Raw genomic sequence first — 17,872 nt, forward strand, 5'->3', positions numbered from 1 at the left:
CATCAAACCCCTCCCCGGCTGCATTCCTAGCTGCTGGGAGCAGCCGCACGGCTGTCTGCTCCACTGGCTCCCTGCACCCCCGCAGCAGCGTGCACCCGGGCGGGACTGCCCCCACTGCCCCGCCCTTGCTACGCCACTGCCCTTGAGTTGCAGCGACGGCTCACCTCCGCTCCAGCCTTTCCTTTCTCGCTTCTCGCTCAGTGTCCCGCCTTCCTCTGATGAGGTATTTCCTGTTTCCGCGAGGGCGGGGACGCTGACCGAGAAGCGAAAGGCTGGAGCGGAGGTGAGCCGTCACTGCAACTTAAAAAGGTTTAAACGCTGGGTGGCCACGGCAGGAATGGAAAGGTCGGGGAGCTGAGGGTGGGCTCAGCGGGGGTGGGCGGCGGCGGCAAAGGCGAGGAAGGTCACAGCTTGGCTGTGGAGGCTTAGCCTCCCCAAACCTCTATACGGGGCGCCTATGTTTAAAATGCACTATCTTAGTCACACTCAGCCATCCCATGGTAGTTTTTGCATATGCGGGTGCTGGGGGCGTGATTAGGGGTGGAGAGTGGGTGTGGCCATACTAATCATTTATCACGTAGTCATTACCGCATGCTACTGATTAGCACGTGAGCCCTTACTGCCTACAAAAATAAGTGGCAGTAAGGGATCACACACTAATGGTCATGTGGAAATGGGAATTAGCGAGTGGCAGTATTGGAAAAATAGAAAAGTTTGTATTTTACCAGCAGCGCTTAAAGTGGCTTCAGCCTGCGTGAAAGTCTCACATTGGGATTACCACATGCCACTTTTTAGGGCTATTTGCTAAAAGGACCCCATAGGCAGTTACTACTACTACTACTATTAAACATTTCTATAGCGCTACTAGACTTACGCAGCGCTGTACAAATGAACATGAAAAGACAGTCCCTGCTCAACAGAGCTTACAATCTAAATTGGACAGACGAACAGACAGCTAGGGGTGGGGAAATTGCAGTGGTAGAGGTGATAAGTGAGGGTGCTGAGTAAGAGAGTCATGGTTAGGAGTCGAAAGCAGTAGCAAAGAGGTGGGCTTTAAGCCTAGACTTGAAGACAGCCAGAGACTGAGCCTGACGTACTGGCTCAGGGAGTCTATTCCAGGCATAGGGAGCAGCGAGATAGAAGGAACGGAGCTGGGAGTTAGCAGTGGGGGAGAAGGGGGACGACAGGAGACATTTACCCAGCGAACGGAGTTCACGGGGAGGAGTGTAGGAGAGATGAGAGCGGAAAGGTACTGAGGAGCTGCGGAGTGGATGCACTTGTAGGTCAAAAGGAGAAGTTTGAACCGTATGCGGAAGCGGATAGGGAGTCAGTGATAGAGTCTTGGGACAATACATGCTACAACCAAAATATTGCTAACAGTTTTTAACTTGTAATTGTTGATTTTTATTAAAATTAAATGCAGTATTCGGAAGGGTTTTGAGCCTGTGACATGAATTTTCTCCATGTCAATGTTTAAAAGTCATTGACAGAAAATCTGAGGCTTTCCTTCCTTGATTAAGTGTGTTTGAGACCTTGTTTCATGTTTTGCTTATCAATAAAAGTCTAGAAAGTATGATAGATCAAATTATCCAACTCAAGAAACAACAAATTGCCAGGTCCAGATGGCATTACCCCAGAGTCCTGAAAGAGTTCAAACATGAAATTGCTAACCAGTCACTCGTAATCTATAAGCTATCATTAAAAATTGCCAAAATAGTTTAGGATTAGAAGATAGCCAATGAAATACTACTACTACTATTTAGCATTTTTGTAGCGCTACAAAGCGTACGCAGCCTAGGGTCCTGTTTACTAAGCCACACTATAGGCATACTAGCGTTTTTAGTACACAAAAAAATTAGCACATGCTAATGCTAGACACACCCATAGGGATATATGGGTGTCTATAGTGTTTAGCGCATACTAATTTTATGTAAACACAATGTTACATTTATAATCACTGTGTTGTTCCATACATAACAATGGTAACCCAATCCCACATTGCACCCCCACCCCACACCCCCTCCCACAGGTCTGTAACAGTCCGAACATACAACTGATATCACAATTGGGAGTGAGTCTGGGTTCTTATGACTCCTCCCTGATAAAATAGACCACAGTAACAATAATACCTATGTCCTTTCAACCACCCCAAAAACCTCCCAACTCCCCACCCCCACTCCATGGGTTGAAAGCCAAATAGCACTGAACAATGCAATATGAGAGGTCTGGGCCCCCCCAACATACAAGAGAACAGGACTCAAAGATGTAGCACTGAGTTGGTTGAGGATATGTCTACAAAATTGGTGGGCTAAACTGTGAATATACCGCCCTCAAATTAAATAAAGATGTTGCAATTTAAAATTGAGGAATGAATCCTTACGCTCCAGCAAAAGCAGAGTGTGAAATCCATAACCAATAAGAGGGAGCCTTCGGTCTGGTCCAATGCGTGAGAATACATTTCTTACCCACCAAGAATGCTTTTTGAACCGAAAGATTTTGGTGTATAGCTCCAACTCTCAAAGGTGAAGTATACCCAAGGAGAATACCCTGTTGAAAACACCACCTCCTGCCTAATATTCATTCCAAATATCTGATCACCAATGTCCAGAAAGATTTAATCGCAGAACACTCCCAAATAGCACTGTAAAAAGCAAGAGGGGATCGGCCACATCTAAGACACAGGGGTGTATCTCACACTCCTATCCTATGCAATCTCGACTGCGAGGTATAGGCCCTAAGGATCATACTCGCCTGACATTACCTGAGTTCTGTACTCTGCACCCATCGAGGAAAATTACCCAAGCAACACAGCAAATCCCAAGAGGCACACTAGCATGCCTTAGTAAACAAGGCCCCATTTATTTTAGAAAGGGTTCCTGAAGTGATCTGGAAAACTATAGATCTGTAATTTTACATTGGTGCTAGGCAAAATGGTTGAAGTTATACAAAAAACCAAAATTACAGAAACAGTAGAGACAATTTTATAGGAATGAAACAGTAAGGGTTCAGCAAAGGCCTGTCTTGCCTTACCAATTTATTAGATTTTTTGAAGGTATAGATAAACAAGTGGATAATGGTGAGCTGGTTGATGTGGAACAGCGTTTTAGAAAGGACGTCCAACTTAGTACGTGGACATGCACGTCAGTACATGACAAATGGACGTCCATTTCTCATGTATTTTAGATCAGGATCTGCTGACATACAACCTATTCTAAAACACATGAGCAATGAACGCCCATGTGCCGGTGACGCCCAGCATGAACATCCATTTTACAAACTGAAACGTCCAAATTATGAACAGGGAAAACAAGAGACTTGGACGTCCTTGTGGCAGCATAGGAAGGCACTGTTTGGCCAGCTCCGCCAGTGTGTTAGCAGGACACATTTTAGGAAGTTGTTGAAAACTCAATTATTTGTGTCCGCATTTTATGATTATATGAAGAGAGAACTTTTTATAAGCAGTCTGCATCAGTGGCGTAGCTACGTGGGGGCCACAGGGACCTGGGCCCCCTCAAATGTCCTCTGGGCCCCTGGTTTTTTCTGGCTGGAGTCCCCAACCACCACCAGCTGAAGCCTTGTCCAGCACTGGTCTTCAGGGCTGGTCTCCGGCCCCGCCGCGTTGCCTGCCCTGCTCTTTCTTCCCCCTCACGTCCTGCATGCTCCTTCTCAATTTCACTAAAAGGAGCGAACAGGATATGAGGGGGAAGAGAGAGCAGCGCAGGCAATACGGTGGCCCCGGAGACCGGTGCTGGAGAAGGCTTCAGCTGGCGGGGGTTGGGGACCCTGCCAGCCAAGGTATTTGCTGCAGCAGTGGGTGGGGAGGGAGCAGCAGGACGGTGGAGGGGGTGGCAGTGGGGCGGCAGACCAAAATTGCCCTACTTCGGCCTCTGGCCCCCTCCCACCGTGAGGTCTGGCTACGCCTTAGTCTGCATATGTTTGTGTTGTATGGAAACTGTGTATCCAGCTTATTTTCGAAAGAGATCGCCGGCCATCTTCCGATACAAATCGGGAGAAGGCCGGCCATCTCCTGAAGCCGGACAAATCAGGATAGTGGAAAGCCGATTTTGGCCGGCTCCAACTGCTTTCCGTTGCAGAGCCGGCCAAAGTTCAAGGGGGCGTTTCGGCAGGGTAGCGAAGGCGGGATGGGGCGTGGTTACGAGATGGCCGGCTTCAGATAATGGAAAAAAGATGGCTGGCTCTGACGAGCATTTCGCCGGCTTCACTTGGCCCATTATTTTCAGGACCAAGTCTCAAAAAAGTGCCCCAATTGACCAGATGACCACCGGAGGGAATCGGCGATCACCTCCCCTTACTCCCCCAGTGGTCACCAACCCCCTCCCACCCAAAAAAAAAAAACCAACCCTTTTTTGTCAGCCTCTATGCCAGCCTCAAATGTCATACCCAGCTCCATGAAAGCACTATGCAGGTCCCTGGAGCAGTTTTTAGTGGGTGCAGTGCACTTCAGGCAGGTGGACCCAGGCCCATCCCCCCCCTACCTGTTACACTTTTGGTGGTAAATAGGAGCCCTCCAAACCTCCCCCAAACCCACTGTACCCATATAGGTGCCCCCCTTCACCCATAAGGGCTATGGTAATGGTGTAGAGTTGTGGGGAGTGGATTTGGGGGGCTCAGCACCCAAGGTAAGGAAGCTATGCACCTGGGAGCTATTTTAATTTTATTTTTTTTTAATTTTTAGAAGTGCCCCCTAGGGTGCCCGGTTGGTGTCCTGGCATGTGAAGGGGACCAGTGCACTACAAATGCTGGCTCCTCCCACGACCAAATGCCTTGGATTTGGCCGGGTTTGAGATGGCCGGCATTAATTTCCATTACGGGCGAAAAACGATGCCGGCCATCTCAAACCCGGCCATCTTTGACATTTGGCCGGCCGCCACCGTATTATCGAAACGAAAGATGGCCGGCCTTCTTTTTGATAATACGGTTCGGGACCGCTTTTTGCGGCGCCGGCACCATTCGATTATGCCCCTCCACGTCTCCTTGTACACCACCTAGTTATAGGTGGTATAAAAAATTTTAAAATAAATAAAATTCAGGATACAGAGGGAAAATTGTCTTCCATCAATATAGTAAGTTCACAACAACCAAAACAATGTAGAACACTATACAGTAATACCTCGGTTTTCGTTCACTTCGTATATCGTCGGTTCGGGTTTCGTCGATTTTTTCCACGAAAATTTGTCTCGGTTTTCGTCGGTTGCCTCGGATCTCGTCGGCGCGCCCATGTGACCTTGATGCTAATTTTGCGTTCTTCTGCTCAGTGTGGCGTTGTTTCTCGTGTGTGAGCATATGGAAATAATTGCCTCGGTTTTCGTCGGTTTCAGATTTCGCCGATTGTTTTCGGACGGATTATCGACGAAAACCGAGGTATCACTGTACTTAACTGATTAAATAAGGAGGGAAAGACCTCAGCAGTCAATGGCAAATAACGTTTTGTGCCACTTTGTTTTATTGTGGCTAAGTGTAGTTGCTGCCAAATTAGAATCCAATTTCATTCATAGTTCAAAAAACCTCCCAGCTATTTATATGCTCGAGTGTATTACATTTTTTTAAACATTTTTCAATTTTTAATGTCTCAAATCATTTTTAACATTCATAATCTGAAGTCCAACAGAGCTAGCACTTATGCTTGAACAAAACAAATCTCAACAGAGCCACCATTTCACCCACCGGCTTCTTTAGAGGATTTGCTCAAAAGTTCATGGCGAAAACCTAGAAATCCGCCGCAAAAAGTATGACCTTTTAATTGGCAGTAATTAGGCATTAGGCGCAGATCTATCCTATGCCCTATTCTATAACATGCCTAAATTTCATAGCGAGCAACTCCAAAGAGGGTGTGGCTGTGGGAGGGGCATGATGAGTCCGAAGCGTTCAGAGAATTTAGGCATGGTGTTATAGAATACCTGCATTTCCGCGCCTAACTGCCATTAGTTGGGCACAAGTATTTACATCAGCCTTTTGCAGGCGCAAATCCTCACACCCAAAGTTAGATATAAAGGGCTAGATTCCATATATATATCATACCTAAAAAATCAGCATGGAAAAAAATACACCTCGGCATATTCTATAAAGTATGCCTAAATTCATGCATGGTTTATTTATTTATTTAACACATTTATATCCCACATTTTCCCACTTAGTTGCAGGCTCAATGTTGCTTACACAATACCGTAGAGGTATGCTCCGGTTCAATAATACAAATACATAGTATAGTAGCAGAGGCGTAGCCAGACAACAGATTTTGGGTGGCCTAGGCAAGAATTGGGTGGGCACCAAGTGTTCTCCCCCCCCCCCCCCAAAAAAAAAAAAAAAAATCTCAGCTGGTGGGAAAACGCTTCTTTCCACCTTGGCAGCAGGAATGCACTGAAAACTGAGTATGCGCAGGTGCTGGTGTCGTGGAGAGTAGCGTTTTTGTTACCATCAGGGGGAAATCTTCAGCTGGTGGAGCTTGGGATTCCCACCAGTTATCACTAAACATGTGCTACGGTCGGGTGGGCCTGAGCCACAAATGGGTGGGCCCTGGCCCACCCAAGCCCACCTGTGGCTCTGCCACTGTATAGTAGTAAGCATGTAAGAAACATCAGTATGGAACAAGAAAGAGATAAAGAGGGGGTGGTGATAGAAGTCTAGCACGGTCCATATTTTGCTGTGTCGCAGGAAGTAGGAAGTTAATTTGGGTCAGGGGGATAGGCCTTCTTAAACAACATGGTTTTCAGCAGTTTCCTGAAGTTAAGATGGTTATGAATAGATCCACGGTTTTCGGCAAAGCGTTCTGCAGTTGTGTACTTATGTAAGAAAAGCTGGATGCGTAAGTTGATTTGTATCTAAGTCCATTGCAGTCTGGATAATGCAGATTTAAATAAGTTCGGGATAGGCTGGTACTGTTTCTGGGTGGTAGTTTTATGAGGTCCAACATGTATCCAGGAACTTCACCGTAAATAATCCTGTGGACAAGAGTGCAAACCTTGAAGGCAATAGGTTCCTTGGTGGGAAGCCAATGCAGTTTTTCACAAAGGGGGTTGGCACTTTCAAATTTTGGTTTTCCGAATATCAGTCCGGCTGCTGTGTTCTGTGCGATCTGAAGTTTCTTTGTTAGTTGTTCTTCGCAACCTGCATAGATTCCATTGCAGTGATCTAAATGGCAGTTATGCTAAGTAAAACTTGGCGTAAATGCTTACGCCTAAAATTAGATGTGTACCGGGTGTATTCTAGAACAACGCACATAGGGGGTCTTTTACAAGGTGTTGGTAAGCCCAATTCGGGCTTACCGAACGCTAAATCGGGACTACCGCTGGCCCAATGCGGCCACCGGCGGTAGTTCCCCGAGCGTGTGCCAATTCAGGGAAAAAGAAAAGCTTAGACATGGCTTGTGTGGCAGTAATAGAGCATCAACGCACGCTGCCTGGTTTCCCAATTCTCAACACATGGGAGCTCTTATCACACCTCAATGGGTGGCGGTAAGGTTTTCCCGCTGCATGGCCATGAGATAAGAGTTCTCCATGGCCATGAAGTAAGAGCTTTGAATTAAATTGTGGAGTCTTTTGCTGGAGGATGTAGTCAAAGCGACCAACGTGACAGGATTCAAAAAAGGATTGGACAAGTTCCTGGAGAAAAAGGCCATAAAAATGTTTTAGTCAAGTAGATTCGGGAGAGCCATTGTTCATCTCTGGAAATGAACCATGGGAATAAGATGTCATTTTTGGGATCTGCCAGGTACTTGCGGCATGAATTGGCCATTGTTGGAGACAGAATGTTGGGCTTGATGAATTTTGCCTGCAGTTATGTTTTTAGGTCTAATATAATCATAGCCCATTCTGCTCCTGCATTATGACTAAGGCCAATTACAAATGCATTAACTTTGTCCATGAAAACAGATGTCACCTATAATTTGTTGCCAGATAGAGAGCTGCACGGCAAGAAAAATCTTACCTGTCCCCGCCTTTACCCGCTGAAATCTTACCCATCCCCGCAAGAATTTAACCCATCCTCACCCGTCCCTGCAAGATTTTAATCTGTCCCCAACCATCCTTGCAAGAATTTAATGATACATTAAAAAAAATTCCCATCTGCTCTCTCAGTCTCTCTCTGGGTTCGATCCGCAACACTGCAGGCAAGGAAGGAAGAGAAGTTGGAACTTGGAACACTCTGGTGTGACCACGTAAGACTTGTCTATGATTCACTGGCACTGTCCTGAGAGTTCGCTACATGCATGCGCCAGAAGGTCAGGTGACATCTGATGCTTGTGCCTGTGTCAGAGTTGAGGTCTGCGCATCAGCCCGGGAGCAGAGAGGATTAATAGTAACATAGTAAGTGACAACAGATAAAACCTGAACGGTCCAGTCTGCCCATTAGTAATGCTCATTAACATTTCATAATTAAATCAACAATGAACGCGATATTATATATTTGATTATGGTCTTTCTTTGGCATCTCTGGGACATAGACCGTTGAAGTCCGCCCAGCCCTATCCTTACGTTCCAACTGTTGGAGTTGTCATTGAAACCCAGCCTATTCATCGTCTCTTTTTCGGGAAACAGACCGTAAACATCTGTCCAGCACTGCCCACATGTTCCAGCCACCGAAGTTACTGTCTAAGCTCTTTCCAGTCCAACCTAAACCAGATTGCCATATACGAGACACAGACCATACAAGTCTGCCTGGTATTGGCCCTAGTTCATCACAGCCAGAGTCACCATCTAAGCATCACTCGACACATCCCACACATGCAGCCATTTAAGTTTTGGGTTTTTTTATAACTTCCATTTTCTCATTAGAGATCCTCTGTGTTCATCCCAAGCCTTTTTGAATTTCGTCACCATTTGTGTCTCTACCACCTCCTTAATGGAGACTTTCTGCATCTGTGCTGTTAAAGCAAGGAGGAGTAGGAGGAGACAGCACTCAAAGAACTTGGTACTTGGTAAGTGAGAGGCTGGCGCAAGTGCAGCGTACACTTCCACGGGAACCCCGCAGGAATTGTTTCCGTCCCCATGGGAACCCCGCAGGAACAGCTTCCGTCCCCACGAGAACCCTGCAGGAACAGCTTCCGTCCCAACGGGAACCCCGTAGAACTGCTTCCGTCCCCACGGGAACCCCGCAGAATTGCTTCCGTCCCCGTGGGAACCCTGCGGGTTCCACGGGATTCCCACAAACCCCGTTCCCGTGCAAATCTCTATTGCCAGACCTTTACCTCTTTAGTTGACAGAACAATGCAAATAGCCCTTTGTCTCTTTTCCTAGCGTGTCATGAACAGACATTCTCATAGTCTGTCTGGGGTGCAGTCTGCATTTTCCAGCTTTTAGGAACTTAAGAACTAAACCCTCTTTGTCTTCCCCTATCAAGTCACAAGGATTCGGAACAATTTTCCAAAAATTTGAGAATTTGTACATACAGTTATTATTTAGACTGCATTTTAAAACACCTTTGCACAAACTTTTAGAGCTCAAAAATGCTTGCAATGATTTATACATAATGACTGGGAAAGCACAGGAATTTATTGTAAATCTCCAATTTTGTTTGGTTAACCTCTTTTTGTAATCTGCTACGATCCATAAGGGATTTAGTGCAGTTTAAGTAAACAGAGTTAGAATTAGGACTGCGTGATAGGTTGCCTTCTGAGGTGCTTTTTAAAAGTCCCATGCACTGCAGGCTGCCCTCAGTAGGACATATTATCCCAGGGGTAATATTTAGTGTGCGTGTTTGACCGTCAAGATTTAAAGTGCACTGCTGCAAAACCACTTTGCTGATGAGTCAGTGTGAGTGGCTGTCACCACAAAGATAAAGTATCTATTAGAAAAGAGGATGCTGAGATAAGTTTGAAAGCCTCTGTGCCCCTGCTGTATTTCTCAGCTTTGCTTCTGCTGTGCTGTCTGTCAGAGGATGGGCTTTCTGTGCAACCACATGTGTAAAATAGCATCCACCTGATATTTCAAACCATTTAACCAGGGAATGGATCCTGGCTGGTTAAATAGCACTTATATAAGAACATAAGAGTAGTCATACTGGGTCAGACCAATGGTCCTTCGAGCCCAGTATCCTGTTTGCCAAACAGTGGCCAAGCCAGGTCACAAGTACCTCGCAGAAACACAAGTAGCAGCAACGCTCCATGCTACCAATCCCAGTTGCTTCCTTATGTCTGTCTCAATAGCAGACTATGGACATTTCCTCCAGGAATTTGTCCAAACCTTTTTTTAAACCCAGCTATGCTAACCGCTGTTATCACATCCTCCAGAGCTTAACTATCATTGAGCGAAAAAATATTTCCTCCTATTTGTTTTAAACATATTTCCATGCAACTTCCTTGAGTGTCCCCTAATCTTTGTATTTTTGGGACATGTAAAATATCGATTTGCTTCTACTCTTTCTACACCACTCAGGATTTTGTAGTCCTCAATCATAGTCCCCTCATCCATCTTTTCCAAGCTGAAGAGCCCTAACCTCTTTAGTCTTTCCTCATATGAGAGGAGTTCCATCCCCGTTATCATTTTGGTCGCATTCTTTGAACCTTTTCTAATTCCGCTATATCTTTTTTGAGATACAGCGACCAGACCTGAACACACTACTCAAGGTGCGGTCGCACCATGGAGCGATACAAAGGCATTATAGTAGTTTTGGTCTTATTCATCATCCCTTTCCTAATAATTCCTAGCATCCTGTTTGCCAGTTAGTGCTTAGCAGATAGCCAGTTATATCGCGCAATATGACCGGTTATCCGCTGATATTTAGGCTCATCGTCAGCTAAGTTTGGTGGCCATATTAGGCTGCCAAAATAGCTGGAATATCTTTGTCTGGTTTAAACTTAACTAGCCAGTGCTGGACGTCAACTTGGCCGGTTAAATTTTAACTGGCCAAAAAACACCCAGATATTCAATGTCAGTCACCGGAAATGGCCCGGCATTGAATATCCGGGCTCAGAGCCAAAAGTGAGAGGAAGCCGGACTAGCTCCCGCGATCTGAATATCAGCCCCCATGTGTAAGCAGTTGAACAGTACTGCAGTTGATGCCACATCAACTGATTTAAGCTGGTGACCAGGGCCGCAGAGAGGGGAGGGGGCGGGGGGGGCAAAATTCCCCGGGCCTCCAAGGGGGGCCCGGCGCCGGGGTCAGGCCACCGACGCTGCAGTCCCCGGTCTCACCTGCCTGCCTCTTTGGCTCCGGGCCCCCTGCATTCGAAGCGGCAGTCGCAGATCGCCTCTCTTCTGGCCTTCCCTCCCTGTGTCCCGCCCTCGTGGAAACCGGAAGTCACATCAGACGAGAGCAGGACACAGGGAGGGTAGGCCAGAAGAGAGGCGATCTGCGACTGCTGCTTCGAATGCAGGGGGCCTGGAGCCATGGAGGCAGGCAGGAGACCGTGGACTGCAGCGACGGGGGGTGGCAGGGGCGGGGGGAAACGATGGGAGCGGCAGCGGCAGGGGGGCGGAGGCGGGGCAGTGGGGGAGTGGAGGCGGGGCGGCCTTGCCCCGGGCCCAGCCTAGTCTCTCGGTGGCCCTGCTGGTGACCTAAGATCAAGGGCTTGAAATGTAATGGTCAATATTCAGCTGGTGTTAGTCAGTGTTTCTTTAAGTGCGGACCGCCACTGGCTAGATTAGATCCAACGGGAGAATTCAGTAAAGGTCACCTGAAGTTTAGCGTCGGGATGCTGAATGCTAAGTGCAAATTCCATATCAACCATTTTGTGTGGAACGGTCTTTATAGATACAAGGTTAGCGCACATTTTCTCCTGTATTCTACATAGTGCGCCTAGCGTTCTGCGCCAAAATCCAAGCATATTCTATAACAATGCACGCAACTTAATTAGTTTAACAAGCTAATCAGCATTGTTAACAGCACTTAACCAGCAATAATGAGCACTTATTGGAAATAATTAGAATTTATGCACTGCACCTAAGCGTCCTTTCTCTGACAGCAGTCATTCCAGGTCACAAATACCAAGCAGATACCAAAACATAGATCTAGTTCTCATAGCTTAGTTCTAGGCCAGGGGCGTAGCCAGACAGTCAATTTTGGGTGGGCCTGGGCCAAGATGGGTGGGCAGAAGAACCCTGCCCCATCCCACAGGTGATTTGGAGGCATATTTTCAAAGCACTTAGCCTTCCAAAGTTCCATAGGTTTCTATGGAACTTTGGAAGGCTAAGTGCTTTGAAAATATGCCTCAAAGTCTCTCCTCTCACCAGCATGCCATATGGTCTCTAAAATATCTCCCCTCCCGCATACCTTTTATATAGCAGATTTTCACCAGCAGCAAGCAGCAATTAATACACACTGCTCATGTTGGCCCCACAGCCTTCCCACTGATGCAACTTCCTGTTTCCGCATAGGCGGGAGTACATCAGAGGGAAGGCTGTGGGGTCGTTGCGAGCAGTACGTATCAGCCGCTGCTTGCTGCAGGCGAAGATCTGCTATTTACAAGGTAAGCAGGAGGTACAGATGTTGGGAGTTTTCAGCTGGTGGGGCTTAGGTGTGCTGCTACTGGGTGGGCCTGAGCCCAAAGTGGTTGGGCCTGGGCCCATCCAGGCCCACCCTTGGCTACGCCACTGTATCTAGGCATTAGCAATGGCTCTCTCTCAAATTTATCTGGCTAACTTTTGTATGAACTTTCCTTCCAGGAATTTGTCCAAACCTCTATTGAACCCCTCTATGTTAGTTGACCTCATTATCTAGCAACAGATTCCACAGCTTAATTATGCGCTCTGTAAAAAAAAAAAAAATCTTTCTACAATCTGTACCTAGTTATGTTGATTTCTTTGCTAAGGATCTATCCAGCGTGACCACTTGTAGCATATCAGTCCTTATCCAGGTAAAAATGTCTTCTTTGGTTCCCTGTGAAATTTCTTTGAGTTGTCAACAATGGACCTACCCCATTACTGAAAAGATCTATAGACTGTGTTCCAGGACATCTTGTGAATCTACTCATATGATATACATGATTGTCCACCTTATAATTGAAAGAGAAAAACGCCTAGATTTAGATCCAAATCGGGAGATAGACATTTATCTCACAAAAATGAATAAATCGGTATAATGGAAAGCCAATTTTGGACGTTTTCAACTGCACTCCATCGCGGAAGCGTGCAAAGTTGACGGGGGCGTGTCGGAGGCGTGGCGAAGGTGGAACTGGGGCGTGGTTATCGGCCGAGAGATGGGCGCCTTTCGCCGATAATGGAAAAAAAGTATGTGTTTGTAGCTAGAATTTAGGGCACTTTTCCTGGACCCTGTTTTTTCCACTAATAAGGCCCCAAAAAGTGCCCTAAATGACCAGATGACCACCGGAAGAAATCGTGGATGACCTCCCCTGACTCCCCCAGTGGTCACTAACCCCCTCCCACCACAAAAAATGATGTTTCACAACTTTTTATTTTCACCCTCAAATGTCATACCCACCTCCCTGGCAGCACTATGCAGGTCCCTGGAGCAGTTGTTAGGGGGTGCAGTGGACTTCAGGCAGGTGGACCCAGGCCCATCCCCCCCTACCTGTTACAATTGTGCTGCTTAATGCTTAGTCGTCCAACCCCCCCAAACCCACTGTACCCACATGTAGGTGCCCCCCTTCACCCCTTAGGGCTATAGTAATGGTGTAGACTTGTGGGCAGTGGGTTTTGCGGGGGATTTGGGGGGCTCAACACACAAGGGAAGGGTGCTATGCACCTGGGAGCTCTTTTACCTTTTTTTTTATTTTTGTAAAAGTGCCCCCTTAGGGTGCCCGGTTGGTGTCCTGGCATGTGAGGGGGACCAGTGCACTACGAATCCTGGCCCCTCCCACGAACAAATGCCTTGGATTTATTCGTTTTTGAGCTGGGCGCTTTCATTTTCCATTATCACTGAAAAACAAAAATGCCCAGCTCACAAATTGTCGAATAAAACATGGACGTCTGTTTTTTTTGAAAATACGGTTTGGTCCGCCCCTTCACGGACCCGTTCTCGGAGATAAACGCCCATGGAGATAGACATTTTCGTTCAATTATGCCCCTCCACGTGTCCTTGTGATAAAATTTATGTAGGACACACTATAGATAAGAAAACCGAGATTACAGGAGCATCATAATAGATTGCGTACAGCTTCTTTAACATCAGTTTGACTTTAAACATCAGTTTGTGGATTTAAAGTGGTTCGTTATGGAACAGATTTGGGATACTTACCAGGGTGACAGATTGGCACACTTGCAACCCCGTGAACAGTACTAGATTTATGAACTTCAAGCTATTAAATCTACAGGATTGAATGATTGCATTGAGTGGAATACGATTATATAGTTGTTCTTTCAATAACGTTGAGTTTAAGATGTCACCAGCTTATTGATAATAGGGATCGGCATTCTCCACACTTGATCACCGTTTTGAAAGCAAGTAGACGCCAGTCATTGACAATTTGCATATCACACAGTGCCGGATGGGAGTTCCCGAGGAAGGATTTCTGAAACAAGGCTTTGTAGAACTATGACAGAGATGTGGCATGTGGATTGTGAACTGTAACGCCAATTACTTGCAGATAAGTGCATATGGACATTGAAGAGCATGGAGAGTTTTGCATAGTTCAGTCCTTTAAGAGGCATTGCTTAAGTGTTAGAGCATCCTAACTTACATGAATTTTAATGAGCTTTATAGAGTGAATAGTGATAATTGTGCAGGTTAATATAACATTGGGAGTACCGATGATGGTGTGAAGGTACACAGTGGCTTACCTGCCTTTTGAGAGACGTGACATTATGGTTGCTATCTAGTGGCAGGTTTAGGCTGTTCACCCTATCATCTCTTATTTAGAGGGTGGAAGAAGGGATACTGAGGACTCTCTAAACGCATATTATTAGATTTGTAGTTGTTTTATATATCACTAGTAAAAAAGGCCCGTTTCTGAAAGGAATGAAACGGGCGCTAGCAAGGTTTTCCTGGGAGTGTGTATGTTTGAGAGAGAGAGCCAGAGTGAATGTGCGTGTGTGTGACAGAGTGAGACTGTCTGTGTGACAGTGTGTGTGTGTGAATGAGAGTGTGTGACAGGGCCCCCTCCCCTGTTCCTAATGCCCCTCACCCCGTTCCCTCCCCTCCTTTTCCTCCTCCTTCCCTCACTTTGGGTTCCTTAAGGCTTTCAAAAGTCTATGTACCCCCATGGCCCTAACGCCCAGTATCCGGATACCCCACGCTTTCCTCCTCACCCCTCCCCCAAGATGTAATACTTTCACGTCCTTCATTTTTTTAAAAAAAAGTGTCCTATCTACCCTGTGTACACATGGCCGGCATTCAGATTGTGTTCCTCTCGTAAATTTTCATTTTTCATTCATTCAGAACTTGCGCCCCCCCCCCCCCCCAACACTTTTGGTTCCCTCAGTCTTTTAAATGTCCTATGTACCCTGTGTGCTAATGGCCAGCATAGAGATTGTTTCCTGTCCCAAATTTGCATGTCTTTCAGTCATTCACGACTTCCCCCCCCCCCCCCTTCTCCAGTTTAACACTTTCGTTTCCTTCAGCCTTTTAAAACTCTCCTATCTACCCCTGTGTCCTAATGGCCAGCATTCAGATTGTTTTCCTTTCCCAAATGTTCATGTCTTTCAGTCCTTCAGAACTCCTCCCCTCCCCCATTTAACACTTTCGGTTCCTTCAGTCTTTTAAAACTCTCCTATCTACCCTGTGTCCTAATGGCCAGCATTCAGATTGTTTTCCTTTCCCAAATGTTCATGTCTTTCAGTCATTCAGGACTCCCCCCCTCCCCCCATTTAACACTTTCGGTTCCTTCAGTCTTTTAAAACTCTCCTATCAACCCTGTGTCCTAATGGCCAGCACTCAGATTGTTTTGCTTTGCCAAATTGTCTGTCACTGATATCACTGAGGTCAGTGCGTGCCTGCCTAGCAGACCACTTCCGGCAGGCACGGTCCCAAGCACATCCTGTTGGAGGTGAGAATTATATATAGGATATGACATCTCGTCAAAATCCATAGGATTACTCTTTTTGGTGGGTTTCTCTAATATTACAGGCAGATCCTGACACCCAATCCTTTACTTATCCTTACAAGCTTGTCTCCAAACCAGTGGGAAAAGGTGGGATACAAATGTGATAAATGAATAAATAAATACCAGTTAGGGCACTGATCAAACATCTGCCCATTTAGGTCCTTGTGGCCTTGTCAGGTGGCAATTAGTGATCACCAGCATGATGGCACTGACCTGACTGGCTACTGGGGATCTGCAGCTTGTAGATACCAGCCTAGCTGCTCTATGACCTCTGGTGTTGCTCTGTTTACTGACTTTACTTCTTTTATTACTGCCATTACTAACCTGGTTGGTGTCTAGGGAGTTGTACTTTTCTGCTGCTTAACCGACTATCCATGGCTTGCTGTGCCACCAGGTTCGCTTAGCCCTCTTTTACCACTGCCCTCCATACCTGATTCAAGCATGTCCTGATTCCACATTACCCCACTGCTAAGCTAGTTGAATCTTTGATGTCTTCCACTATCATATTTACAGTCCCCTACTGAAGTTTTCTATTTCCTTAAAATGGCTAGTCTGGTATTCACAAGGTTCTAGGTGGATTCCAATAAACATTGACATTATTAAAATAAACATAATTCAACTTTCATGTTCTTTTCTTTTCAGCACATAAGCACTGTCAAACTGGGAAAAGACCAAAGGTCCATCAAGCCCAGCACTCTGTCTCCGACAGCGGCCAATCCAGGCCCCAAGAACCTGGCAAAAACCCAAAATTTAATAGTGATCAATGGACTTTTCCTAATTCTCCAACATCCATAAAGCCACCAAAATGGTGTGATGGAGACTGTTATCCAACATCCCTCTTCGCATTAATGTTTGGGTTTTGAACATGATCCCTCCTTGCAGATTACCTCAGCCTTTTGGGAACTGTGGTATAGCCGTACCTCATCAGTTTAGGGTTGTAACCACCACTCTGGACAGGTTAACTCAACATTATTGGAAGCCTGATGCAAATGTAACACTACTGTTAGGTTTGTAATTGTCACTCCTTGAAGGTTAACCCAGGGATAATTGTCACTCCTTGAAGGTTAACCCAGGGACATTATGGTTATCTAAGACAATTCTACCAATTCTGCTAGGGTTAAATCAAGTCTTTTACAGTTGCTTCCTTCACAGTCAACCTGTGACCCTCCCCCAACCTATATTAACTATTACCTTACCACTGTGTTCTATGTCCTCCAGTGCACATTTACGTTATATCACTGAATTGTTCACAGCGTCTGCCAGTAGGCTATTTCAGACATCTTGACAAAGAAGTATTTTCTCATGGTTTTCCTTTGCACCTTCCTCCTTGCAATTTAATACCATGGCTTGAATTTCCTTTTCTATGGAAGACTTTACCGTCCCACACTTTGAAAACTATTATTTCTGTTAACATTCCTTCAACAATGTACCAGTGACTTTTTGGAAAAAGACAAGAATTTCCATCAGCTGTGATGCATCAATGGCTTTAGTATAAAACAAGTGGTCAAGACTAATCCATTTTTGGTTCCGGGAAGAGGTTGACATCTTACCTTTACTGTTGCCATCTGGTCCCCGAAGAATTGTGCATTCCTCGATGTTCCCAAAGGCCTCGAATAGCCTGCGTACGTCATCCTCTGACTGCTGTTTGTTGAGCATGCCCACAAAAAGTTTTCTGTCTTCTGGAACAAAATTAAGAGATGCTTACCATATTTTGGAGACGGTTGGAGAAATCAAAACTTAGGCAGCTGTAGAAATTGAAGGTCCCAGGTAGCAAAGGAGCACTATTTGCTATTCCTCGTTACACAAGTTTCTACCTTAACTACCATTGCCAATTCCACAATTAATAATAAATATACAACACTGAGGGGCCCTTTTATTAAAGTGTGGTGAAACCTTGTCTTATCGTGTTTTAACACAGAA

This window comes from Microcaecilia unicolor, chromosome 2, assembly GCF_901765095.1.
Source record: "Microcaecilia unicolor chromosome 2, aMicUni1.1, whole genome shotgun sequence".
Classification (NCBI taxonomy): Eukaryota; Metazoa; Chordata; class Amphibia; order Gymnophiona; family Siphonopidae; genus Microcaecilia; species Microcaecilia unicolor.